Consider the following 27,182-nt stretch of genomic DNA (forward strand, 5'->3'; position numbering starts at 1 on the left):
GAATGTTTGCTAGTATAATGGCTTACTTAGAATGAGTTGGAGTGTGCAGAGGACAAGAGGGTACAGTGGCAGGATTGTGGTGCTCTGGGTAGAGGAATGGAAGCCTGCCTTTCTATTCCCTCCTAATGGTGAAATGCAGGGAGGAAATCCCTGACCTGGGCTACACAGACGCTGTTGCTGTTTGCAGGACCTGTCACTTATGGCTCTCTGACCCTGCCGCTTTGAGCCCTTAAAAGGACTGCTAGAATGTGCTCTCCCTAAGCTGTCTAACGCTGTGTATGCAGCTCATACAGCTGTATCGGCTATAGGACTCAGGAGGACGGAGCTGCGACACTGATGTCTGACACCAAAGACGCAGAAGGCAGATAATGGCGTTCGTGAAGAAAATGTCCGGTTTTATAATGCAGGGACATGTGACATGCAGATCCTATCACACATGCCGTTGCTTCTCTGGCTCAAAGTCCACTTAGGTGTGTGTGTGTCTGTGATTGGCTGACATGCTGGCCCGCCCCACAAGACGCGCGCGCTTAGGGAAGGAAGACAAGAAAAAAAAAATGGCGATCGCCATTATAGAAACAGCAGTGATCTGAAGGCGCTGTTCACGCACACTATACACTGAAATGTGATAATAGTTTGATTCACAGAGTGACTTACACTATTACAGCAGAAACCAAGCTAGGATTTAGCTGTTTTTTGGCTGCTAGAACCGTTCTCGAACGTTTCTAGAACTATCGAGCTTTTGCAAAAAGCTCGAGTTCTAGTTCGATCTAGAACATGCCCCAAAATCACTCGAGCCGCGAACTGGAGAACCACGAACCACGAACCGCGCTCAACTCTACTGCTTAACACTGGTTCAATCCCCAGTAAAAGCAATCTGTTCTTGGTGTTGAAATAATACCCTATCAAACTACAATATATGAAGTTCTTGTATTTGTTTCCGAATGATGGGATGTTTTGGCTTCCATCACCAACAGAACTAAGAATTTTTTTTTTTTTGCAGGATTTCACAGGTTTCATAGTGTAGCTGTCATCACGTCTGCTTCACACGCAGAAGGTCCTGGGTTCAATCCCCAGTGAAAACAATCTGTTTTCGCTGTTGAAGTAATTTGCTGTCAACCTGTAATATATAAAATTCTTGGTTTCGTTGCCAAATGACAATACATTTTGGCTTCCATCACAAAGAGAACTACTATTTTGGGTTTCTTTTTTATTGTCCAGAAAACATAATCGCATATTATAAAAATCCTGTTTGTTTCAAAATATATAGCTTCCATAAATACAAAAGCTAACGACTAAACTGTGTAGAAAAAAGTAACACAATCAATGTAAACTTCAATTTAAGCAATATCCCTTTGTAGGAATAAAACTGGTAAAATATGTAATAAAAATTGTAAATGTTTCATTACCAAAAATACTTTCCTTCAGCAATAAAAAGGCCCCATCAGTCACAATTCTGCTCTGCTAGCCAATACACAGTAACTTTTCATCAGGTTTCATAGTGTAGTGGTCATCATTAGAGATGAGCGAACCGGTCGCGGTTCGGCTCGAGGTCGGTTCGTCAAACGTTCGACGAACCAAACTCGAACCAATAGGCTATAATGGGAGGCAATCACAAACACATAAAAATGCATTATAAATGTACACAAACAGTTAATAAACATTGCCATAACACTTACCGGTCCTCGCGATTTCTTCTGCACTCTGTCTCCTGTCGCTATTCCATCCGATGATCGCTGAATCCTCCCGGTGACGGCACTGCCAGCAGAGATGCAGGACCTATCATGACGTCAAAATAGCCATGTGACCAGTCACGTGGCTATTATCTCATTGGCTACAGACTGGTCACATGACTATGACACGTCATGTAGGACCTGCGAGTGCATCTCTCCGGTACACGGTGCACATATGTGTATCGCCGTGTACCGGCGACATGCTCTAGCACACGGTCGACTCCCCGTTCCGTTAGGGACCAGCTGACACAGCCGGTCATTAACGGAGATCACCGTTGCCATAGCAACGCAGTTAGCGGTGACGTCACCGCTAACCGCGGCTCCGAGAGCACCGTTGCTATGGTAACGCGTCTGTCAGCGTTACCGCTGTTACCGCTGACAGCCAGCAGCACTGATCTCTCACTGAGTGAAGGCTGCACGCTGCTTCCCGATTGTAGTGATAATTGTACTGAGGATGAGGTTCCCCAGCCCCAAGTGATGGGCTGGTGCACCTCATGCTCACTACAATCGTCACTACTACTACACTAGAAAGAAAGAAGACAAAAGAGCAGGATCGTGGAGGGCTGACAGGGGGTAATAAAGATGGAGTCTCTAATGTGTCTGTGTATTTATTTCTATTAAAGTATTTTTTCTCTGTGTGGTGTTTTTTTTTAACCCTTTATTGGAGATTCTTAATGGCCGGGTCAAACGTGCCTGACATTAAGAATCTCTGGCTTAATACTGGCTAGTAAAACAAAGCCAGTATTAACTCATGATTACCCAACAAGCCACCCGGCTCCAGGGCTGTTGGAAGAGTTGGATACAGCGCCAGATGATGGCGCTTCTATGAGAGCGCCATTTTCTGGGATGGCTGCGGACTGAAATCCGCAGCAGAGGCGCCCAGAAACCTCGGGCTAACCTGTGCTGCGGATTCCAATCCCCAGCTGCCTAGTTGTACCCGGCTGGACACAAAAATGGGGCGAAGCCCACGTCATTTGTTTTTTAATTATTTCATGAAATAAGTGAAATAATTAAAAAAAAACCGGGCTTCCCTATATTTTTCGTTCCCAGCCGGGTACAAATAGGCAACTGGGGGTTGGAGGCAGCCCGTGGCTGCCTGCTGTACCTGGCTAGCATACAAAAATATGGCGAAGCCCACGTCATTTTTTTGGTGGGCAAAAAAATTCTGCATACAGTCCTGGATGGAGTATGCTGAGCCTTGTAGTTCTGCAGCTGCTGTCTGCTCTTCTCCATACAGACAGACAGCAGCTGCAGAACTACAAGGCTCAGCATACTCCATCCAGGACTGTATGCAGAAGTTTTTTGCCCCCTGAAAAAATTATGTGGGCTTCGCCATATTTTTGTATGCTAGCCAGGTAAAGCAGGCAGGTACGGCTGCCCCCAACCCCCAGTTGCCTATTTGTACCCGGCTGGGAACCAAAAATAAAGGGAAGCCCTTTTTTTATTATTTCATGAATTTCATGAAATAATTAGAAAACAAATGACGTAGGCTTCGCCCCATTTTTGTGTCCAGCCAGGTACAACTAGGCAGCTGGAGATTGGAATCCGCAGCACAGGTTGGCCTGAGCTTTCTGGGCCCCACTGCTGCGAATTGCAGTCTGCAGCCGCCTCAGAAAATGGCATTTTCATAGAAGTGCCATCTTCTGGCGCTGTATCCAACTCTTCCAGCACCTGCCTGCTATACCTGGCTAGCATACAAAAATATGGCGAAGCTCACATCCTTTTTTTGTAGTTTTTTGGCAAAAAAAATAAAAAATGCTTCCCTGGATTTTCCATTGCCAGTGAAGGTAACACCAAGCAGTGGGGGTTAGCAGCCAGTAGCTGCTTGGATTACCCTTACCTAGCAATACAAAAAATGCAGCGGGAGCCCATATATATATTTTTTAATTATTTATTTAAATAACTAAAAATAAAATGGGCTTCCCTGTATTTTGATTGCTGGACATCACAGTGCTGTAAAAATAAATCTTTAAAAAAATGACGTAGCGCTCCGCGGTATTTTTGATTCTCAGCGCAGATAAAGCAGACAGCTATGGGTTGCCACCCCCATCTGCCTGCCGTTACCTTGGTTGGCAATCAAAATACAGGGAAGCCCATTAATTTTTTCTATTTAAAAAATAGTTAAAAAAAAAAATGACGTTGGGTCCCCCCATTTTTGATAGCCAGCTAGGGTAAAGCAGACGGCTGGAGCCTGAAAACCACAGCTGCCAGCTTTACCGTGGTTGGGGATCCAATGTGGAGGTCCCCTCAGGCTCTTTTTTATAATTATAAATATTAATAATTACACAATAAAAGTAGGGTCCCCCCCAAATTGGATCACCAGCCAAGGTAAAGCGGACAGCTGTGGTCTGGTATTCTCAGGGTGGGAAGGTCCATAGTTATTGGGCCTTCACAGTCTAAAAATAGCAGGCCACAGGCACCCCAGAAGTGGCGCATCCACTAGATGCGCCAATCCTGGCGCTTCACCCCAGCTCATCCCGTGCCCTGGTGCAGTGGCAAACGGGGTAATAAATCGGGTTGATACTAGCTGTAAAGTAACCTGAGATCAAGCCCAGCAGTTTGTGATGTCATGGCGTCTATTAGATTATCAACATCATAAACTGTCAGTACTAACAAAAAAAAAAAATCGACAAAAGAAATTTATTTGAAAAATCAGTCCCCAAAACATTTCCTCTTTCACCAATTTATTGTAAGAAAAAAAATAAAGGGGTCCCACGACGACTCTGGACCGTCTAGAATATGGGGGGGACACTTAGGGAACGTATCCCCCATTTTCTAGGAGTGCGGACCCTTCATGTGAGGAGTGTGGGTGCAATGAATCTGCACTCACTCTTCTCGGGTCCACAGCAGCAGAGTCCATGTCGTAATGGTTGCTACCAAAGCTGCAATGCCCTGCTCATGAGGTAAGGGCATGCCTAATCAGGAGAACTACTGTAGAGGAAGCTCTGCTCACTGGTATATAGGTGCTCAGAGGTAATAATAGATAAAATTAGTGAGTAACCTCGGCACTCTAAATCTCCCAGACTAAGTCAGTAAGTCACAACGGATAGTAATGCAAAATCACTCTTTATTGGTCCGTATTAAGAAAAAAATTTTTTTCATAAGCATATATGTTTTTGTCCAAAACAAGTTACAAATGACGTTTCGGCCTGAGCCTTCGTCAGATTGGACTTATCTGCATGTAATCATGAAAAATGACAATAATCAGTATCACATAAGAGTGAGAGAACAATAACATAAACTCGAACAATGTAGAGGTACAATTGGGATGCAGCAAAAAAAATGCAACACAGCAAGAAATGAAACACATGATACAAATGTCATAATACAGTACAAGGACAATATAGTAATGACAAATATGGGGTCAGAGTAGGTTTAGACAGCTCTGGTACGAAAGATGTCAATCATAAAGTAACATGTGCAGTAGGTGTAGAGCTACAGTATGCATGGCAGAGCTAATGGGTAGACCGACCATAGAAAAAGAACGGAGAAAAAGTGGAGAAAAAGTGGAGAAAAAATGGAGAGAAAAATGGAGAAAAAGTGGAGAAAAAGTGGAGAAAAAATGGAGAAAAAGTGGAGAAAAAGTGGAGAAAAAGTGGAGAAAAAGTGTAGAAAAAATGGAGAAAAAAGTGGAGAAAAAGTGGAGAAAAAGTGGAGAAAAAAATGGAGAACGAGTGGAGAAAAAGTGGAGAAAAAGTGGAGAAAAAGTGGAGAAAAAAATGGAGAAAAAATGGAGAAAAAGTGGAGAAAAAGTGGAGAAAAAAAAGTGGAGAAAAAGTGGAGAAAAAGTGGAGAAAAAGTGGAGAACAAAATGGAGAAAAAGTGGAGAAAAAGTGGAGAAAAAGTGGAGAAAAAGTGGAGCACCCTTTGGTGCCTTTCATGTGGCACTAAGGGGTGCTTAGCTTTGTATTTAGCCAAAAAAATGAAAAAAAAAATGACGTAGGGTTCCCCCTAGTTTTGTAGCCAGCTAGGGTAAAGCAGACGGCTGCAGCCTGCAGACCACAGCTGGCAACCTCACCTTGGCTGGTAATCCAAAACTGAGGGCACCCCACGCTGTTATTTTAAATTAAATAAATAATTAAAAAAAAAACACGTAGGGGTCCCCCAAAATTGGATCACCAGCCAAGGTAAAGCAGACAGCTGGGGCCTGATATTCTCAGACTAGGGAGGTCCATGGTTATTGGACTCTCCCCAGCCTAAAAATAGCAGGCCGCAGCCGCCCCAGAAGTGGTGCATCCATTAGATGCGCCAATCTTGGTGCTTCGCGCCAGCTCATCCTGCGCCCTGGTGCGGTGGCAAACGGGGTAATATATGGGGTTAATACCAGATGTGTAATGTCACCTGGCATCAAGGCCTGGGGTTGGTGAGGTCAGGCGTCTATCAGATACCCGACATCACCAACCCAGTCAGTAATAAAAAAAAATAGACTACAAACACATTTTTATTTGAAAAAACACTCCCCAAAACATTCCCTCTTTAACAAATTTATTAGAATGAAAAACAATTCCAGGTCTGGTGTAATCCAAGGGGTTGCCATGACGATCCACACTGTCCCAGTCAATGAAGAGCAGGATGTTCCCCATTGGCTGGGAGAGCAGTGCAGTGACCTGAGCTAACATCAATGGGTCAGCCCAGGTCACTGCAGGGCATAACAAGTGCTGCTGTCAGCGAGGTACATTACCTGCACTGATCTCCAGCACACTGACAGCCCCTGTCACTGAGTTCAATGACCGGCGCCTTCACACCAAGTATCGCGAGAGGCCCGTGACGTCACCACTAGTCAATCTCGGGTTGGAAGCGAGAGAAGGTGATGTGACAAGCAGCAGGCATGGAGGACAGTGACAGCGCTGAGGTCGGGATGGTGGGACTTCATCACCGCAGGTAAGCCGAGCGGGACCGTGTGTGTGTGTGTGTGTGTACGTGTGTACAATACATGCCGCGGGCAGGAGGGGGCGGAGCGAGCTGAGCGGGGAAGTGTGGGCTTCCTGCACGTAACTAGGATAAACATCGGGTTACTAACCAAAGCGCTTTGGTTGGATACCCGATGTTTATCTTGGTTACCAGCTTCTGGCAAGCTGCCAGCGATGGCTCTTGCACACTGTAGCTGTAAAAAGCCCTGCTTTTTGCTGCTAGAACCGTTCTCGAACGTATCTAGAACTATCGAGCTTTTGCAAAAAGCTCGAGTTCTAGTTTGATCTCGAACAGCCCCCAAAATCACTCGAGCCTAGAACTGGAGAACCTCGAACCTCGAACCGCGCTCAACTCAAGTCATCACGTCTGCTTAACACGCAAAAGGTCCTGAGTTTAATCCCCAGTAAAACCAATCTCTTCTTAGTGTTGAAATAATACCCTATCTAACTACAATATATGAAGTTCTTGGCTTTGTTGCCGAATAACGGGATGTTTTGGCTTCCATCACCAACAGATCTACGATTTTTTTTTTTTTGCCCTGGCGGTCAAAACTCGTCTCTAATTGCCATTGCTTTGCAGGATTTCACAGGTTTCATAGTGTAGTGGTAAGCACGTCTGCTTTACACGCAGAAGATCCTGGGTTCAAACCCCCGTGAAACCCATCTGTCCTTTGTGTTGAAATAATATCCTATCAACCTGCAATATATTAAGTACTTGGCTTTGTTGCCGAATAACAGGATGTTTTGGCTTCCATCACCAACAGAACTACGAATTATTTTTTTTTTCCCCTGGCGGTCAAAACTCGTTTTCAATTGCCATTGCTTTGCAGGATTTCACAGGTTTCATAGTGTAGTGGTCATCACGTCTGCTTCACACGCAGAAGGTCCTGGGTTCAATCCCCAGTGAAACCAATCTGTTTTCGCTGTTGAAGTAATTTGCTATCAACCTGTAATATATAAAATTCTTGGTTTCGTTGCCAAATGACAATACATTTTGGCTTCCATCACAAAGAGAACTACTATTTTGGGTTTCTTTTTTATTGTCCATTTTAGCAGAAAACATAATCCCATATTATAAAAATCCTGTTTGTTTAAAAATATATAGTTCCCATAAATACAAAAGCAAACGACTAAACTGTGTAGAAAAAAGTAACACATTCAATGTAAACTTCATTTTAAGCAATATCCCTTTGTAGGAATAAAACTGGTAAAATATGTAATAAAAATTGTAAATGTTTCATTACCAAAAATACTTTCCTTCAGCAATAAAAAGGCCCCGTCAGTCACAATTCTGCTCTGCTAGCCAATACACAGTAACTTTTCATCAGGTTTCATAGTGTAGTGGTCATCACGTCTGCTTAACACGCAGTAGGTCCTGGGTTCAATCCCCAGTGAAACCAATCTCTTCTTGGTGTTGAAATAATACCCTATCCAACTACAATATATGAAGTTCTTGGCTTTGTTGTTAAATAACAGGATGTTTTTGCTTCCATCACCAACAGAACTTTGAATTTTTTTTTTTTTCCCTGGCGGTCAAAATCGTCTCCAATTGCCATTGCTTTGCAGGATTTCACAGGTTTCATAGTGTAGTGGTCATCACGTCTGCTTACCATGCAGAAGGTCCTGGGTTCAATCCCCAGTGAAACCAATCTGTTCTTGGTGTTGAAATAATACCCTATGCAACTACAATATATGAAGTTCTTGGCATTGTTGCCGAATGACGGGATGTTTTGGCTTCCATCACCAATAGAACTACGAATTATTTTTTTTTTTCCCTGGTGGTCAAAACTCGTCTCTAATTGCCATTACTTTGCAGGATTTCACAGGTTTCAAAGTGAAGTAGTCATCACGTCTGCTTCACACGTAGAATGTCCTTGGTTCAATCCCCAGTAAAGACAAGCTGTTTTCGCTGTTGAAGTAATTTGCTATCAACCTGTAATATCTAAAATCCTTGCTTTCGTTGCCAAATGACAATACATTTTGGCTTCCATCACAAAGAACTACGATTTTGGCTTTCTTTTTTATTGACCATTTTAGCAGAAAACATAATCCCATATTATAAAAATCCTGTTTGTTTTAAAATATATAGTTCCCATAAATACAAAAGCAAACGACTAAACTGTGTAGAAAAAAGTAACACATTCAATGTAAACTTCAATTTAAGCAATATCCCTTTGTAGGAATAAAACTGGTAAAATATGTAATAAAAATTGGAAATGTTTCGTTACCAAAAATATTTTCCTTCAGCAATAAAAAGGCCCCGTCAGTCACAATTCTGCTCTGCTAGCCAAAACACAGTAACTTTTCATTAGTATTCATAGTGTAGTGGTCATCACGTCTGCTTAACACGCAGAAAGTCCTGGGTTTAATCCCCAGTAAAACCAGTCTGTTCTTGGTGTTGAAATAATACCCTATCCAACTACAATACATGAAGTTCTTGGCTTTGTTGCCGATTGACTGGATGTTTTAGCTTTCATAACCAACAGAACTACGAATTTTTTTTTTTTCCTGGCAGTCAAAACTCGTCTCTAATTGCCATTACTTTGCTGGATTTCACAGGTTTTAAAGTGTGGTGGTCATCAAGTCTGCTTCATATGCAGAACGTTCTGGATTCAATACCCAGTTAAACCAATCTGTTTTCGGTGTTGAAGTAATTTCCTATCAACCTGTAAAGTATGAAATTCTTGGTTTCGTTGCCAAATGACAATACATTTTGGCTTCTATCACAAGGAGAACTACGATTTTGGGTTTCTTTTTTATTGAACATTTTAGCAGAAAACATAATCCCATATTATAAAAAAACCTGTTTGTTTTAAAATATATAGTTCCCATAAATACAAAAGCAAACGACTAAACTATGTAGAAAAAAGTAACACATTCAATGTAAACTTCAATTTAAGCAATTTCCCTTTGTAGGAATAAAACTCGTAAAATATGTAATAAAAATTAGAAATGTTTCATTACCAAAAATACTTTCCTTCAGCAATAAAAAGGCCCCGTCAGTCACAATTCTGCTCTGCTAGCCAATACACAGTAACTTTTCATCAGGATTCATAGTGTAGTGGTCATCGTGGCTGCTTAACACGCAGAAGGTCCTGGGTTTAATCCCCAGTAAAAGCAATCTGTTCTTGGTGTTGAAATAATACCCTATCCAACTGCAATACATGAAGTTTCTGGCTTTGTTGCCGAATGACGGGAATGTTTTAGCTTCCATAACCAACAGAACTACGAATTTTTTTTTTTTCCTGGCAGTCAAATTTCGTCTCTAATTGCCATTCCTTTGCAGGAATCACAGGTTTTAAAGTGTGGTTGTCATCAAGTCTGCTTCATATGCAGAACGATCTGGGTTCAATACCCAGTGAAACCAATCTGTTTTCGGTGTTGAAGTAATTTCCTATCATCCTGTAAAGTATGAAATTTTTGGTTTTGTTGCCAAATGACAATACATTTTGGCTTCTATCACAATGAGAACTACGATTTTGGGTTTCTTTTTTATTGAACATTTTAGCAGAAAACATAATCCCATATTATAACAATCCTGTTTGTTTCAAAATTTATAGTTCCCATAAATACAAAAGCAAACGATTAAACTGTGTAGAAAAAAGTAACACATTCAATGTAAACTTCATTTTAAGCAATATCCCTTTGTAGGAATAAAACTGGTAAAATATGTAATAAAAATTGTAAATGTTTCATTACCAAAAAAACTTTTCTTCAGCAATAAAAAGGCCCCGTCAGTTACAATTCTGCTTTGCTTGCCAATACACAGTAACTTTCCAGAAGGTTTCATAGTGTAGTATTCATCACGTCTGCTTAACACTGGTTAAATCCCCAGTAAAAGCAATCTGTTCTTGATGTTGAAATAATACCCTATCAAACTACAATATATGAAGTTCTTGGCTTTGTTGCCGAATGATGGGATGTTTTGGCTTCCATCACCAACAGAACTAATAATTTATTTTTTTTCCCCTGGCGGTCAAAACTCGTCTCTAATTGCCATTACTTTGCAGGATTTCACAGGTTTCAAAGTGTAGTAGTCATCACATCTGCTTCACACGCAGAATGTCCTGGGTTCAATCCCCAGTAAAGACAAGCCGTTTTCGCTGTTGAAGTAATTTGCTATCAACCTGTAATATCTAAAATCCTTGCTTTCATTGCCAAATGACAATACATGTTGGCTTCCATCACAAAGAGAACTACTATTTTGGGTTTCTTTTTTATTGTCCATTTTAGCAGAAAACATAATCCCATATTATAAAAATCCTGTTTGTTTAAAAATATATAGTTCCCATAAATACAAAAGCAAACAACTAAACTGTGTAGAAAAAAGTAACACATTCAATGTAAACTTCAATTTAAGCAATATCCCTTTGTAGGAATAAAACTGGTAAAATATGTAATAAAAATTGTAAATGTTTCATTACCAAAAATACTTTCCTTCAGCAATAAAAAGGCCCTGTCAGTCACAATTCTGCTCTGCTAGCCAATACACAGTAACTTTTCATCAGGATTCATAGTGTAGTGGTCATCATGTCTGCTTAACACGTAGAAGGTCATCACGTCTGCTTAACACGCAGAAGGTACTGGGTTTAATCCCCAGTAAAACCAGTCTGTTCTTGGTGTTGAAATAATACCCTATCCAACTGCAATACATGAAGTTCTTGGCTTTGTTGCCGAATGACGGGATGTTTTAGCTTCCATAACCAACAGAACTACGAATTTTTTTTTTTCCTGGCAGTCAAATTTCGTCTCTAATTGCCATTACTTTGCAGGAACCACAGGTCTTAAAGTGAGGTGGTCATCAAGTCTGCTTCATATGCAGAACGTTCTGGGTTCAATACCCAGTGAAACCAATCTGTTTTCGGTGTTGAAGTAATTTCCTATTAACCTGTAAAGTATGAAATTCTTGGTTTCGTTGCCAAATGACAATACATTTTGGCTTCTATCACAAGGAGAACTACGATTTTGGGTTTCTTTTTTATTGAACATTTTAGCAGAAAACATAATCCCATATTATAACAATCCTGTTTGTTTCAAAATTTATAGTTCCCATAAATACAAAAGCAAACGTTTAAACTGTGTAGAAAAAAGTAACACATTCAATGTAAACTTCAATTTAAGCAATATCCCTTTGTAGGAATAAAACTGGTAAAATATGTAATAAAAATTGGAAATGTTTCATTACCAAAAACACTTTTCTTCAGCAATAAAAAGGCCCCATCAGTTACAATTCTGCTCTGCTTGCCAATACACAGTAACTTTCCAGAAGGTTTCATAGTGTAGTAGTCATCACGTCTGCTTAACACTGGTTCAATCCCCAGTAAAAGCAATCTGTTCTTGGTGTTGAAATAATACCCTATCAAACTACAATATATGAAGTTCTTGGCTTTGTTGCCGAATGATGGGATGTTTTGGCTTCCATCACCAACAGAACTAATAAGTTTTTTTCCCCTGGCGGTCAAAACTCGTTTTCAATTGCCATTGCTTCGCAGGATTTCACAGGTTTCATAGTGTAGTGGTCATCACGTCTGCTTCACCCGCAGAAGTTCCTGGGTTCAATCCCCAGTGAAACCAATCTGTTTTCGCTGTTGAAGTAATTTGCTATCAACCTGTAATATATAAAATTCTTGGTTTCGTTGCCAAATGACAATACATTTTGGCTTCCATCACAAAGAGAACTACTATTTTGGGTTTCTTTTTTATTGTCCATTTTAGCAGAAAACATAATCCCATATTATAAAAATCCTGTTTGTTTAAAAATATATAGTTCCCATAAATACAAAAGCAAATGACTAAACTGTGTAGAAAAAAGTAACACATTCAATGTAAACTTCAATTTAAGCAATATCCCTTTGTAGGAATAAAACTGGTAAAATATGTAATAAAAATTGTAAATGTTTCATTACCAAAAATACTTTCCTTCAGCAATAAAAAGGCCCCGTCAGTCACAATTCTGCTCTGCTAGCCAATACACAGTAACTTTTCAGCAGGTTTCATAGTGTAGTGGTCATCACGTCTGCTTAACACGCAGAAGGTCCTGGGTTCAATCCCCAGTGAAACCAATCTCTTCTTAGTGTTGAAATAATACCCTATCCAACTACAATATATGAATTTCTTGGCTTTGTTGCCGAATAACAGGATGTTTTGTCTTCCATCACCAACAGAACTTTGAATTTTTTTTTTTTTCCCTGGCGGTCAAAACTCGTCTCCAATTACCATTGCTTTGCAGGATTTCACAGGTTTCATAGTGTAGTGGTTATCACGTCTGCTTAACACGCAGAAGGTCATGGGTTCAATCCCCAGTGAAACCAGTCTCTTCTTGGTGTTGAAATAATACCCTATCCAACTGCAATACATGAAGTTCTTGGCTTTGTTGAGGAATGACGGGATGTTTTAGCTTCCATAACCAACGGAAGTACGAATTTTTTTTTTTTCCTGGCAGTCAAATTTCGTCTCTAATTGCCATTTTTTTGCAGGAATCACAGGTTTTAAAGTGTGGTGGTCATCAAGTCTGCTTCATATGCAGAATCTGTTTTCGGTGTTTAAGTAATTTCCTATCAACCTGTAAAGTATGAAATTCTTGGTTTCGTTGCCAAATGACAATACATTTTGGCTTCTATCACAAGGAGAACTACGATTTTGGGTTTCTTTTTTATTGAACATTTTAGCAGAAAACATAATCCCATATTATAACAATCCTGGTTGTTTCAAAATTCATAGTTCCCATAAATACAAAAGCAAACGATTAAACTGTGTAGAAAAAAGTAACACATTCAATGTAAACTTCAATTTAAGCAATATCCCTTTGTAGGAATAAAACTGGTAAAATATGTAATAAAAATTGTAAATGTTTCATTACCAAAAACACTTTTCTTCAGCAATAAAAAGGCCCCATCAGTTACAATTCTGCTCTGCTTGCCAATACACAGTAACTTTCCAGAAGGTTTCATAGTGTAGTAGTCATCACATCTGCTTAACACTGGTTCAATCCCCAGTAAAAGCAATCTGATCTTGGTGTTGAAATAATACCCTATCAAACTACAATATATGAAGTTCTTGGCTTTGTTGCCGAATGATGGGATGTTTTGGCTTCCATCACCAACAGAACTAATAACTTTTTTCCCCTGGCGGTCAAAACTCGTTTTCAATTGCCATTACTTTGCAGGATTTCACAGGTTTCATAGTGTAGTGGTCATCACGTCTGCTTCACACGCAGAAGGTCCTGGGTTCAATCCCCAGTGAAACCAATCTGTTTTTGCTGTTGAAGTAATTTGCTATCAACAGGATTTCACAGGTTTCATAGTGTAGTGGTCATCACGTCTGCTTAATACGCAGAAGGTCCTGGGTTTAATCTCCAGTAAAACCAGTCTGTTCTTGGTGTTGAAATAATACCCTATCCAACTGCAATACATGAAGTTCTTGGCTTTGTTGCCGAATGACGGGATGTTTTAGCTTCCATAACCAACAGAACTACGAATTTTTTTTTTTCCTGGCAGTCAAATTTCGTCTCTAATTGCCATTACTTTGCAGGAATCACAGGTTTTAAAGTGTGGTGGTCATCAAGTCTGCTTCATATGCAGAACGTTCTGGGTTCAATACGCAGTGAAACCAATCTGTTTTCGGTGTTGAAGTAATTTCTTATCAACCTGTAAAGTATGAAATTCTTGGTTTCGTTGCCAAATGACAATACATTTTGGCTTCTATCACAAGGAGAACTACGATTTTGGGTTTCTTTTTTATTGAACATTTTAGCAGAAAACATAATCCCATATTATAACAATCCTGTTTGTTTCAAAATTTATAGTTCCCATAAATACAAAAGCAAACGATTAAACTGTGTAGAAAAAAGTAACACATTCAATGTAATCTTCAATTTAAGCAATATCCCTTTGTAGGAATAAAACTGGTAAAATATGTAATAAAAATTGTAAATGTTTCATTACCAAAAACACTTTTCTTCAGCAATAAAAAGGCCCCATCAGTTACAATTCTGCTCTGCTTGCCAATACACAGTAACTTTCCAGAAGGTTTCATAGTGTAGTAGTCATCACATCTGCTTAACACTGGTTCAATCCCCAGTAAAAGCAATCTGATCTTGGTGTTGAAATAATACCCTATCAAACTACAATATATGAAGTTCTTGGCTTTGTTGCCGAATGATGGGATGTTTTGGCTTTCATCACCAACAGAACTAATAATTTTTTTTCCCCTGGCGGTCAAAACTAGTTTTCAATTGCCATTGCTTTGCAGGATTTCACAGGTTTCATAGTGTAGTGGTCATCACGTCTGCTTCACACGCAGAAGGTAATGGGTTCAATCCCCAGTGAAACCAATCCGTTTTCGCTGTTGAAGTAATTTGTTATCAACAGGATTTCACAGGTTTCATAGTGTAGTGGTCATCACGTCTGCTTAACACGCAGAAGGTCATGGGTTTAATCCCCAGTAAAACCAGTCTGTTCTTGGTGTTGAAATAATACCCTATCCAACTGCAATACATGAAGTTCTTGGCTTTGTTGCCGAATGACGGGATGTTTTAGCTTCCATCACCAACAGAACTACGAATTTTTTTTTTTTCCTGGCAGTCAAATTTCGTCTCTAATTGCCATTACTTTGCAGGAATCACAGGTTTTAAAGTGTGGTGGTCATCAAGTCTGCTTCATATGCAGAACGTTCTGGGTTCAATACCCAGTGAAACCAATCTGTTTTCGGTGTTGAAGTAATTTCCTATCAACCTGTAAAGTATGAAATTCTTGGTTTCGTTGCCAAATGACAATACATTTTGGCTTCTATCACAAGGAGAACTACGATTTTGGGTTTCTTTTTTATTGAACATTTTAGCAGAAAACATAATCCCATATTATAACAATCCTGTTTGTTTCAAAATTTATAGTTCCCATAAATACAAAAGCAAACGATTAAACTGTGTAGAAAAAAGTAACACATTCAATGTAATCTTCAATTTAAGCAATATCCCTTTGTAGGAATAAAACTGGTAAAATATGTAATAAAAATTGTAAATGTTTCATTACCAAAAACACTTTTCTTCAGCAATAAAAAGGCCCCATCATTTACAATTCTGCTCTGCTTGCCAATACACAGTAACTTTCCGGAAGGTTTCATAGTGTAGCAATCATCACGTCTGCTTAACACTGGTTCAATCCCCAGTAAAAGCAATCTGTTCTTAGTGTTGAAATAATACCCTATCAAACTACAATATATGAAGTTCTTGGCTTTGTTGCCGAATGATGGGATGTTTTGTCTTCCATCACCAACAGAACTAATAATTTTTTTCCCCTGGCTGTCAAAACTCGTTTTCAATTACCATTGCTTTGCAGGATTTCACAGGTTTCATAGTGTAGTGGTCATCACGTGTGCTTCACACGCAGAAGGTCCTGGGTTCAATCTTTTTTATTGAACATTTTAGCAGAAAACATAATCCCATATTATAACAATCCTGTTTGTTTCAAAATTTATAGTTCCCATAAATACAAAAGCAAACGATTAAACTGTGTATAAAAAAGTAACACATTCAATGTAATCTTCAATTTAAGCAATATCCCTTTGTAGGAATAAAACTGGTAAAATATGTAATAAAAATTGTAAATGTTTCATTACCAAAAACACTTTTCTTCAGCAATAAAAAGGCCCCGTCAGTTACAATTCTGCTCTGCTTGCCAATACATAGTAACTTTCCAGAAGGTTTCATAGTGTAGTAGTCATCACGTCTGCTTAACACTGGTTCAATCCCCAGTAAAAGCAATCTGTTCTTGGTGTTGAAATAATACCCTATCAAACTACAATATATGAAGTTCTTGGCTTTGTTGCCGAATGATAGTATGTTTTGGCTTCCATAACCAACAGAACTAATAATTTTTTTCCCCTGGCGGTCAAAACTCGTTTTCAATTGCCATTGCTTTGCAGGATTTCACAGGTTTCATAGTGTAGTGGTCCTCACGTCTGCTTCACATGAAGAAGGTCCTGGGTTCAATCCCCAGTGAAACCAATCTGTTTTTGCTGTTGAAGTAATTTGGTATCAACAGGATTTCACAGGTTTTATAGTGTAGTGGTCATCACGTCTGCTTAACACGCAGAAGGTCCTGGGTTTAATCCCCAGTAAAAACCAGTCTGTTCTTGGTGTTGAAATAATACCCTATCCAACTGCAATACATGAAGTTCTTGGCTTTGTTGCCGAATGACGGGATGTTTTAGCTTCCATAACAAACAGAACTACGAATTTTTTTTTTTCCTGGCAGTCAAATTTCGTCTCTAATTGCCATTACTTTGCAGGAATCACCGGTTTTAAAGTGTGGTGGTCATCAAGTTTGCTTCATATGCAGAACGTTCTGGGTTCAATACCCAGTGAAACCAATCTGTTTTCGCTGTTGAAGTAATTTGCTATCAACCTGTAATATATAAAATTCTTGGTTTCGTTGCCAAATGACAATACATTTTGGCTTCCATCACAAAGAGAACTACTATTTTGGGTTTCTTTTTTATTGTCCATTTTAGCAGAAAACATAATCCCAAATTATAAAAATCCTGTTTGTTTAAAAATATATAGTTCCCATCAATACAAAAGCAAACGACTAAACTGTGTAGAAAAAAGTAACACATTCAATGTAAACTTCAATTTAAGCAATATCCCTTTGTAGGAATAAAACTGGTAAAATATGTAATAAAAATTGTAAATGTTTCATTACCAAAAATACTTTCCTTCAGCAATAAAAAGGCCCCGTCAGTCACAATTCTGCTCTGCTAGCCAATACACAATAACTTTTCATCAGGTTTCATAGTGTAGTGGTCATCACGTCTGCTTAACATGCAGAAGGTCCTGGGTTCAATCCCCAGTGAAACCAATCTCTTCTTGGTGTTGAAATAATACCCTATCCAACTACAATATATGAATTTCTTGGCTTTGTTGCCGAATAACAGGATGTTTTGTCTTCCATCACCAACAGAACTTTGAATTTTTTTTTTTTTTCCCTGGCGGTCAAAACTCGTCTCCAATTGCCATTGCTTTGCAGGATTTTACAGGTTTCATAGTGTAAAGGTTATCACATCTGCTTAACACGCAGAAAGTCCTGGGTTCAATCCCCAGTGAAACCAGTCTCTTCTTGGTGTTGAAATAATACCCTATCCAGCTGCAATACATGAAGTTCTTGGCTTTGTTGCCGAATGACGGGATGTTTTAGCTTCCATAACCAACGGAACTACGAATTTTTTTTTTTTCCTGGCAGTCAAATTTCGTCTCTAATTGCCATTACTTTGCAGGAATCACAGGTTTTAAAGTGTGGTGGTCATCAAGTCTGCTTCATATGCAGAACGTTCTGGGTTCAATACCCAGTGAAACCAATCTGTTTTCGGTGTTGAAGTAATTTCCTATCAACCTGTAAAGTATGAAATTCTTGGTTTCGTTGCCAAATGACAATACATTTTGGCTTCTATCACAAGGAGAACTACGATTTTGGGTTTCTTTTTTATTGAACATTTTAGCAGAAAACATAATCCCATATTATAACAATCCTGTTTGTTTCAAAATTTATAGTTCCCATAAATACAAAGGCAAACGATTAAACTGTGTAGAAAAAAGTAACACATTCAATGTAAACTTCAATTTAAGCAATATCCCTTTGTAGGAATAAAACTGGTAAAATATGTAATAAAAATTGTAAATGTTTGATTACCAAAAATACTTTCCTTCAGCAATAAAAAGGCCCCATCAGTTACAATTCTGCTCTGCTTGCCAATACACAGTAACTTTCCCGAAGGTTTCATAGTGTAGCAATCATCACGTCTGCTTAACACTGGTTCAATCCCCAGTAAAAGCAATCTGTTCTTGGTGTTGAAATAATACCCTATCAAACTACAATATATGAAGTTCTTGGCTTTGTTGCCGAATGATGGGATGTTTTGGCTTCCATCACCAACAGAACTAATAATTTTTTTCCCCTGGCTGTCAAAACTCGTTTTCAATTGCCATTGCTTTGCAGGATTGCACAGGTTTCATAGTGTAGTGGTCATCACGTCTGCTTCACACGCAGAAGGTCCTGGGTTCAATCCCCAGTGAAACCAATCTGTTTTCGCTGTTGAAGTAATTTGCTATCAACCTGTAATATATAAAATTCTTGGTTTCGTTGCCAAATGACAATACATTTTGGCTTCCATCACAAAGAGAACTACTATTTTGGGTTTCTTTTTTATTGTCCATTTTAGCAGAAAACATAATCCCATATTATAAAAATCCTGTTTGTTTAAAAATATATAGTTCCCATTAATACAAAAGCAAACGACTAAACTGTGTAGAAAAAAGTAACACATTCAATGTAAACTTCAATTTAAGCAATATCCCTTTGTAGGAATAAAACTGGTAAAATATGTAATAAAAATTGTAAATGTTTCATTACCAAAAATACTTTCCTTCAGCAATAAAAAGGCCCCGTCAGTCACAATTCTGCTCTGCTAGCCAATACACAGTAACTTTTCATCAGGTTTCATAGTGTAGTGGTCAGCACGTCTGCTTAACACGCAGAAGGTCCTGGGTTCAATCCCCAGTGAAACCAATCTCTTCTTGGTGTTGAAATAATACCCTATCCAACTACAATATATGAATTTCTTGGCTTTGTTGCCGAATAACAGGATGTTTTGTCTTCCATCACCAACAGAACTTTGAATTTTTTTTTTTTTCCCTTGCGGTCAATACTCGTCTCCAATTGCCATTGCTTTGCAGGATTTCACAGGTTTCATAGTGTAGTGGTTATCACGTCTGCTCAACACGCAGAAGGTCGTCGGTTCAATCCCCAGTGAAACCAGTCTCTTCTTGGCGTTGAAACAATACCCTATCCAACTGCAATACTTGAAGTTCTTGGCTTTGTTGCCGAATGACGGGATATCTTAGCTTCCATAACCAACGGAACTACGAATTTTTTTTTTTTCCTGGCAGTCAAATTTCGTCTCTAATTGCCATTACTTTGCAGGAATCACAGGTTTTAAAGTGTGGTGGTCATCAAGTCTGCTTCATATGCAGAACGTTCTGGGTTCAATACCCAGTGAAACCAATCTGTTTTCGGTGTTGAAGTAGTTTCCTATCAACCTGTAAAGTATGAAATTCTTGGTTTCGTTGCCAAATGACAATACATTTTGGCTTCTATCACAAGGAGAACTATGATTTTGGGTTTCTTTTTTATTGAACATTTTAGCAGAAAACATAATCCCATATTATAACAATCCTGTTTGTTTCAAAATTTATAGTTCCCATAAATACAAAAGCAAACGATTAAACTGTGTAGAAAAAAGTAACACATTCAATGTAAACTTCAATTTAACCAATATCCCTTTGTAGGAATAAAACTGGTAAAATATGTAATAAAAATTGTAAATGTTTCATTACCAAAAATACTTTCCTTCAGCAATAAAAAGGCCCCGTCAGTCACAATTCTGCTCTGCTAGCCAATACACAGTAACTTTTCATTAAGATTCATAGTGTAGTGGTCATCACTTCTGCTTAACACGCAGAAAGTCCTGGGTTTAATCCCCAGTAAAAGCATTCTGTTCTTGGTGTTGAAATAATACCCTATCAAACTACAATATATGAAGTTCTTGGCTTTGTTGCCGAATGACGGGATGTTTTAGCTTCCATAACCAACAGAACTACGAATTTTTTTTTTTTCCTGGCAGTCAAAACTCGTTTTCAATTGCCATTGCTTTGCAGGATTTCACAGGTTTCATAGTGTAGTGGTCATCACGTCTGCTTCACACGCAGAAGGTCCTGGGTTCAATCCCCAGTGAAACCAATCTGTTTTTGCTGTTGAAGTAATTTCCTATCAACCTGTAATATATAAAATTCTTGGTTTCGTTGCCAAATGACAATACATTTTGGCTTCCATCACAAAGAGAACTACTATTTTGGGTTTCTTTTTTATTGTCCATTTTAGCAGAAAACATAATCCCATATTATAAAAATCCTGTTTGTTTAAAAATATATAGTTCCCATAAATACAAAAGCAAACGACTAAACTGTGTAGAAAAAAGTAACACATTCAATGTAAACTTCAATTTAAGCAATATCCCTTTGTAGGAATAAAACTGGTAAAATATGTAATAAAAATTGTAAATGTTTCATTACCAAAAATACTTTCCTTCAGCAATAAAAAGGCCCTGTCAGTCACAATTCTGCTCTGCTAGCCAATACACAGTAACTTTTCATCAAGATTCATAGTGTAGTGGTCAACATATCTGCTTAACACGTAGAAGGTCCTGGGTTTAATCCCCAGTAAAACCAGTCTGTTCTTGGTGTTGAAATAATACCCTATCAAACTACAATATATGAAGTTCTTGGCTTTGTTGCAGAATGATGGGATGTTTTGGCTCCCATCACCAACAGAACTAAGAATTATTTTTTTTTTCCCTGGCGGTCAAAACTCGTCTCCAATTGCCATTGTTTTGCAGGATTTCACAGGTTTCATAGTGTAGTGGTCATCACGTCTGCTTAACACGCAGAAGGTCCTGATTTCAATCCCCAGTGAAACCAGTCTCTTCTTGGTGTTGAAATAATACCCTATCCAACTGCAATACATGAAGTTCTTGGCTTTGTTGCCGAATGACGGGATGTTTTAGCTTCCATAACCAACAGAACTACGAATTTTATTTTTTTCCTGGCAGTCAAATTTTGTCTCTAATTGCCATTACTTTGCAGGAATCACAGGTTTTAAAGTGTGGTGGTCATCAAGTCTGCTTCATATGCAGAACGTTCTGGGTTCAATACCCAGTGAAACCAATCTGTTTTCGGTGTTGAAGTAATTTCCTATCAACCTGTAAGGTATGAAATTCTTGGTTTCGTTGCCAAATGACAATACATTTTGGCTTCTATCACAAGGAGAACTACGATTTTGCGTTTCTTTTTTATTGAACATTTTAGCAGAAAACATAATCCCATATTATAACAATCCTGTTTGTTTCAAAATTTATAGTTCCCATAAATACAAAAGCAAACGATTAAACTGTGTAGAAAAAAGTAACACATTCAATGTAAACTTCAATTTAAGCAATATCCCTTTGTAGGAATAAAACTGGTAAAATATGTAATAAAAATTGTAAATGTTTCATTACCAAAAACACTTTTCTTCAGCAATAAAAAGGCCCCATCAGTTACAATTCTGCTCTGCTTGCCAATACACAGTAACTTTCCAGAAGGTTTCATAGTGTAGTAGTCATCACATCTGCTAAACACTGGTTCAATCCTCAGTAAAAGCAATCTGTTCTTGGTGTTGAAATAATACCCTATCAAACTACAATATATGAAGTTCTTGGCTTTGTTGCCGAATGATGGGATGTTTTGGCTTCCATCACCAACAGAACTAATAATTTTTTTCCCCTGGCGGTCAAAACTCGTTTTCAATTGCCATTGCTTTGCATGCTTTCACAGGTTTCATAGTGTAGTGGTCATCACGTCTGCTTCACACGCAGAAGGTCCTGGGTTCAATCCCCAGTGAAATCAATCTGTTTTCGCTGTTGAAGTAATTTGCTATCAACAGTATTTCACAGGTTTCATAGTGTAGTGGTGATCACGTCTGCTTAACACGCAAAAGGTCCTGGGTTTAATCCCCAGTAAAACCAGTCTGTTCTTGGTGTTAAAATAATACCCTACCCAACTGCAATACATGAAGTTCTTGGCTTTGTTGCCGAATGACGGGATGTTTTAGCTTCCATAACCAACAGAACTACGAATTATTTTTTTTTCCTGGCAGTCAAATTTCGTTTCTAATTGCCATTACTTTGCAGGAATCACAGGTTTTAAAGTGTGGTGGTCATCAAGTCTGCTTCATATGCAGAACGTTCTGGGTTCAATACCCAGTGAAACCAATCTGTTTTCGGTGTTGAAGTAATTTCCTATCAACCTGTAAAGTATGAAATTCTTGGTTTCGTTGCCAAATGACAATACATTTTGGCTTCTATCACAAGGAGAACTACGATTTTGGGTTTCTTTTTTATTGAACATTTTAGCAGAAAACATAATCCCATATTATAACAATCCTGTTTGTTTCAAAATGTATAGTTCCCATAAATACAAAAGCAAACGATTAAACTGTGTAGAAAAAAGTAACACATTCAATGTAATCTTCAATTTAAGAAATATCCCTTTGTAGGAATAAAACTGGTAAAATATGTAATAAAAATTGTAAATGTTTCATTACCAAAAACACTTTTCTTCAGCAATAAAAAGGCCCCATCAGTTACAATTCTGCTCTGCTTGCCAATACACAGTAACTTTCCAGAAGGTTTCATAGTGTAGTAGTCATCACGTCTGCTTAACACTGGTTCAATCCCCAGTAAAAGCAATCTGTTCTTGGTGTTGGAATAATACCCTATCAAACTACAATATATGAAGTTCTTGGCTTTGTTGCCGAATGATGGGATGTTTTGGCTTCCATCACCAACAGAACTAATAATTTTTTTCCCCTGGCTGTCAAAACTCGTTTTCAATTGCCATTGCTTTGCAGGCTATCACAAGTTTCATAGTGTAGTGGTCATCATGTCTGCTTCACACGCAGAAGGTCCTGGGTTCAATCCCCAGTGAAACCAATCTGTTTTCGCTGTTGAAGAAATTTGCTATCAACCTGTAATATATAAAATTCTTGGTTTCGTTGCCAAATGACAATACATTTTGGCTTCCATCACAAAGAGAACTACTATTTTGGGTTTCTTTTTTATTGTCCATTTTAGCAGAAAACATAATCCCATATTATAAAAATCCTGTTTGTTTAAAAATATATAGTTCCCATAAATACAAAAGCAAACGACTAAACTGTGTAGAAAAAAGTAACACATTCAATGTAAACTTCAATTTAAGCAATATCCCTTTGTAGGAATAAAACTGGTAAAATATGTAATAAAAATTGTAAATGTTTCATTACCAAAAATACTTTCCTTCAGCAATAAAAAGGCCCTGTCAGTCACAATTCTGCTCTGCTAGCCAATACACAGTAACTTTTCATCAGGTTTCATAGTGTAGTGGTCATCACGTCTGCTTAACACGCAGAAGGTCCTGGGTTCAATCCCCAGTGAAACCAATCTCTTCTTGGTGTTGAAATCATACCCTATCCAACTACAATATATGAATTTCTTGGCTTTGTTGCCGAATAACAGGATGTTTTGTCTTCCATCACCAACAGAACTTTGAATTTTTTTTTTTTTCCCTGGCGGTCAAAACTCGTCTCCAATTGCCATTGCTTTGCAGGATTTCACAGGTTTCATAGTGTAGTGGTTATCACGTCTGCTTAACATGCAGCAGGTCCTGGGTTCAATCCCCAGTGAAACCAGTCTCTTCTTGGTGTTGAAATAATACCCTATCCAACTGCAATACATGAATTTCTTGGCTTTGTTGCCGAATGACGGGATGTTTTAGCTTCCATAACCAACGGAACTACGAATTTTTTTTTTTTCCTGGCAGTCAAATTTCGTCTCTAATTGCCATTACTTTGCAGGAATCACAGGTTTTAAAGTGTGGTGGTCATCAAGTCTGCTTCATATGCAGAACGTTCTGGGTTCAATACCCAGTGAAACCAATCTGTTTTCGGTGTTGAAGTAATTTCCTATCAACCTGTAAAGTATGAAATTCTTGGTTTTGTTTCCAAATGACAATACATTTTGGCTTCTATCACAAGGAGAACTACGATTTTGGGTTTCTTTTTTATTGAACATTTTAGCAGAAAACATAATCCCATATTATAACAATCCTGTTTGTTTCAAAATTTATAGTTCCCATAAATACAAAAGCAAACGATTAATGCTTAACACTGGTTCAATCCCCAGTAAAAGCAATCTGTTCTTGGTGTTGAAATAATACCCTATCAAACTACAATATATGAAGTTCTTGGCTTTGTTGCCGAATGATGGGATGTTTTGGCTTCCATCACCAACAGAACTAATAATTTTTTTCCCATGGCGGTCAAAACTCGTTTTCAATTGCCATTGCTTTGCAGGCTTTCACAGGTTTCATAGTGTAGTGGTCATCACGTCTGCTTCACACGCAGAAGGTCCTGGGTTCAATCCCCAGTGAAACCAATCCGTTTTCGCTGTTGAAGTAATTTGCTATCAACAGGATTTCACAGGTTTCATAGTGTAGTGGTCATCACGTCTACTTAACACGCAGAAGGTCCTGGGTTTAATCCCCAGTAAAACCAGTCTGTTCTTGGTGTTGAAATAATACCTTATCCAACTGCAATACATGAAGTTCTTGGCTTTGTTGCCGAATGACGGGATGTTTTAGCTTCCATAACCAACAGAACTACGAATTTTTTTTTTCCTGGCAGTCAAATTTCGTCTCTAATTGCCATTCCTTTGCAGGAATCACAGGTTTTAAAGTGTGGTGGTCATCAAGTCTGCTTCATATGCAGAACGTTCTGGGTTCAATACCCAGTGAAACCAATCTGTTTTCGGTGTTGAAGTAATTTCCTATCAACCTGTAAAGTATGAAATTCTTGGTTTCGTTGCCAAATGACTATACATTTTGGCTTCTATCACAAGGAGAACTACGATTTTGGGTTTCTTTTTTATTGAACATTTTAGCAGAAAACATAATCCCATATTATAACAATCCTGTTTGTTTCAAAAGTTATAGTTCCCATAAATACAAATGCAAACGATTAAACTGTGTAGAAAAAAGTAACACATTCAATGTAATCTTCAATTTAAGCAATATCCCTTTGTAGGAATAAAACTGGTAAAATATGTAATAAAAATTGTAAATGTTTCATTACCAAAAACACTTTTCTTCAGCAATAAAAAGGCTCCATCAGTTACAATTCTTCTCTGCTTGCCAATACACAGTAACTTTCCAGAAGGTTTCATAGTGTAGTAGTCATCACATCTGCTTAACACTGGTTCAATCCCCAGTAAAAGCAATCTGTTCTTGGTGTTGAAATAATACCCTATCAAACTACAATATATGAAGTTCTTGGCTTTGTTGCCGAATGATGGGATGTTTTGGCTTCCATCACCAACAGAACTAATAATTTTTTTCCCCTCGCTGTCAAAACTCGTTTTCAATTGCCATTGCTTTGCAGGATTTCACAGGTTTCATAGTGTAGTGGTCATCACATCTGCTTCACACGCAGAAGGTCCTGGGTTCAATCCCCAGTGAAACCAATCTGTTTTCGCTCTTGAAGTAATTTTCTATCAACCTGTAATATATAAAATTCTTGGTTTCGTTGCCAAATGACAATACATTTTGGCTTCCATCACAAAGAGAACTACTATTTTGGGTTTCTTTTTATTGTCCATTTTAACAGAAAACATAATCCCATATTATAAAAATCCTGTTTGTTTAAAAATATATAGTTCCCATAAATACAAAAGCAAACGACTAAACTGTGTAGAAAAAAGTAACCCATTCAATGTAAACTTCAATTTAAGCAATATCCCTTTGTAGGAATAAAACTGGTAAAATATGTAATAAAAATTGTAAATGTTTCATTACCAAAAATACTTTCCTTCAGCAATAAAAAGGCCCCGTCAGTCACAATTCTGCTCTGCTAGCCAATACACAGTAACTTTTCATCAGGTTTCATAGTGTAGTGGTCGTCACGTCTGCTTAACACGCAGAAGGTCCTGGGTTCAATCCCCAGTAAAACCAATCTCTTCTTAGTGTTGAAATAATACCCTATCCAACTACAATATATGAATTTCTTGGCTTTGTTGCCGAATAACAGGATGTTTTGTCTTCCATCACCAACAGAACTTTGAATTTTTTTTTTTTTTACCTGGCGGTCAAAACTCGTCTCCAATTGCCATTGCTTTGCAGGGTTTCACAGGTTTCATAGTGTAGTGGTTATCACGTCTGCTTAACACGCAGAAGGTCCTGGGTTCAATCCCCAGTGAAACCAGTCTCTTCTTGGTGTTGAAATAATACCCTATCCAGCTGCAATACATGAAGTTCTTGGCTTTGTTGCCGAATGACGGGATCTTTTAGCTTCCATAACCAACGGAACTACGAATTCTTTTTTTTTCCTGGCAGTCAAATTTCGTCTCTAATTGCCATTACTTTGCAGGAATCACAGGTTTTAAAGTGTGGTGGTCATCAAGTCTGCTTCATATGCAGAACGTTCTGGGTTCAATACCCAGTGAAACCAATCTGTTTTCGGTGTTGAAGTAATTTCCTATCAACCTGTAAAGTATGAAATTCTTGGTTTCGTTGCCAAATGACAATACATTTTGGCTTCTATCACAAGGAGAACTACGATTTTGGGTTTCTTTTTTATTGAACATTTTAGCAGAAAACATAATCCCATATTATAACAATCCTGTTTGTTTCAAAATTTATAGTTCCCATAAATACAAAGGCAAACGATTAAACTGTGTAGAAAAAAGTAACACATTCAATGTAAACTTCAATTTAAGCAATATCCCTTTGTAGGAATAAAACTGGTAAAATATGTAATAAAAATTGTAAATGTTTCATTACCAAAAATACTTTCCTTCAGCAATAAAAAGGCCCCGTCAGTCACAATTCTGCTCTGCTAGCCAATACACAGTAACTTTTCATTAA

The 27,182-nt window shown here is 38.3% G+C and overlaps 13 non-coding genes across 13 annotated transcripts; all 13 read left to right on the forward strand.

The window, feature by feature from the left end:
* The first annotated feature begins 7,479 nt into the window (after positions 1–7,479).
* Positions 7,480–7,552, forward strand: TRNAV-CAC (transfer RNA valine (anticodon CAC)). Its single transcript has one exon. It is a non-coding gene; the product is annotated as a tRNA-Val (tRNA).
* A 663-nt stretch (positions 7,553–8,215) lies between these two features.
* TRNAG-ACC (transfer RNA glycine (anticodon ACC)) lies at positions 8,216–8,288 on the forward strand. The gene has a single exon. It is a non-coding gene; the product is annotated as a tRNA-Gly (tRNA).
* Positions 8,289–12,629: 4,341 nt separating this feature from the next.
* TRNAV-AAC (transfer RNA valine (anticodon AAC)) lies at positions 12,630–12,702 on the forward strand. The gene has a single exon. It is a non-coding gene; the product is annotated as a tRNA-Val (tRNA).
* Positions 12,703–13,814: 1,112 nt separating this feature from the next.
* TRNAV-CAC (transfer RNA valine (anticodon CAC)) lies at positions 13,815–13,887 on the forward strand. The gene has a single exon. It is a non-coding gene; the product is annotated as a tRNA-Val (tRNA).
* A 3,536-nt stretch (positions 13,888–17,423) lies between these two features.
* Positions 17,424–17,496, forward strand: TRNAV-AAC (transfer RNA valine (anticodon AAC)). Its single transcript has one exon. It is a non-coding gene; the product is annotated as a tRNA-Val (tRNA).
* A 1,143-nt stretch (positions 17,497–18,639) lies between these two features.
* TRNAV-CAC (transfer RNA valine (anticodon CAC)) lies at positions 18,640–18,712 on the forward strand. The gene has a single exon. It is a non-coding gene; the product is annotated as a tRNA-Val (tRNA).
* A 415-nt stretch (positions 18,713–19,127) lies between these two features.
* Positions 19,128–19,200, forward strand: TRNAV-AAC (transfer RNA valine (anticodon AAC)). The gene has a single exon. It is a non-coding gene; the product is annotated as a tRNA-Val (tRNA).
* A 1,157-nt stretch (positions 19,201–20,357) lies between these two features.
* Positions 20,358–20,430, forward strand: TRNAV-CAC (transfer RNA valine (anticodon CAC)). Its single transcript has one exon. It is a non-coding gene; the product is annotated as a tRNA-Val (tRNA).
* A 1,630-nt stretch (positions 20,431–22,060) lies between these two features.
* Positions 22,061–22,133, forward strand: TRNAV-CAC (transfer RNA valine (anticodon CAC)). Its single transcript has one exon. It is a non-coding gene; the product is annotated as a tRNA-Val (tRNA).
* A 1,500-nt stretch (positions 22,134–23,633) lies between these two features.
* On the forward strand, positions 23,634–23,706 carry TRNAV-AAC (transfer RNA valine (anticodon AAC)). Its single transcript has one exon. It is a non-coding gene; the product is annotated as a tRNA-Val (tRNA).
* Positions 23,707–24,627: 921 nt separating this feature from the next.
* On the forward strand, positions 24,628–24,700 carry TRNAV-CAC (transfer RNA valine (anticodon CAC)). The gene has a single exon. It is a non-coding gene; the product is annotated as a tRNA-Val (tRNA).
* A 1,010-nt stretch (positions 24,701–25,710) lies between these two features.
* On the forward strand, positions 25,711–25,783 carry TRNAV-CAC (transfer RNA valine (anticodon CAC)). Its single transcript has one exon. It is a non-coding gene; the product is annotated as a tRNA-Val (tRNA).
* A 664-nt stretch (positions 25,784–26,447) lies between these two features.
* TRNAV-AAC (transfer RNA valine (anticodon AAC)) lies at positions 26,448–26,520 on the forward strand. Its single transcript has one exon. It is a non-coding gene; the product is annotated as a tRNA-Val (tRNA).
* Positions 26,521–27,182: the final 662 nt, after the last annotated feature.

Source organism: Anomaloglossus baeobatrachus, chromosome 2, assembly GCF_048569485.1.
Source record: "Anomaloglossus baeobatrachus isolate aAnoBae1 chromosome 2, aAnoBae1.hap1, whole genome shotgun sequence".
Lineage (NCBI taxonomy): Eukaryota > Metazoa > Chordata > Amphibia > Anura > Aromobatidae > Anomaloglossus > Anomaloglossus baeobatrachus.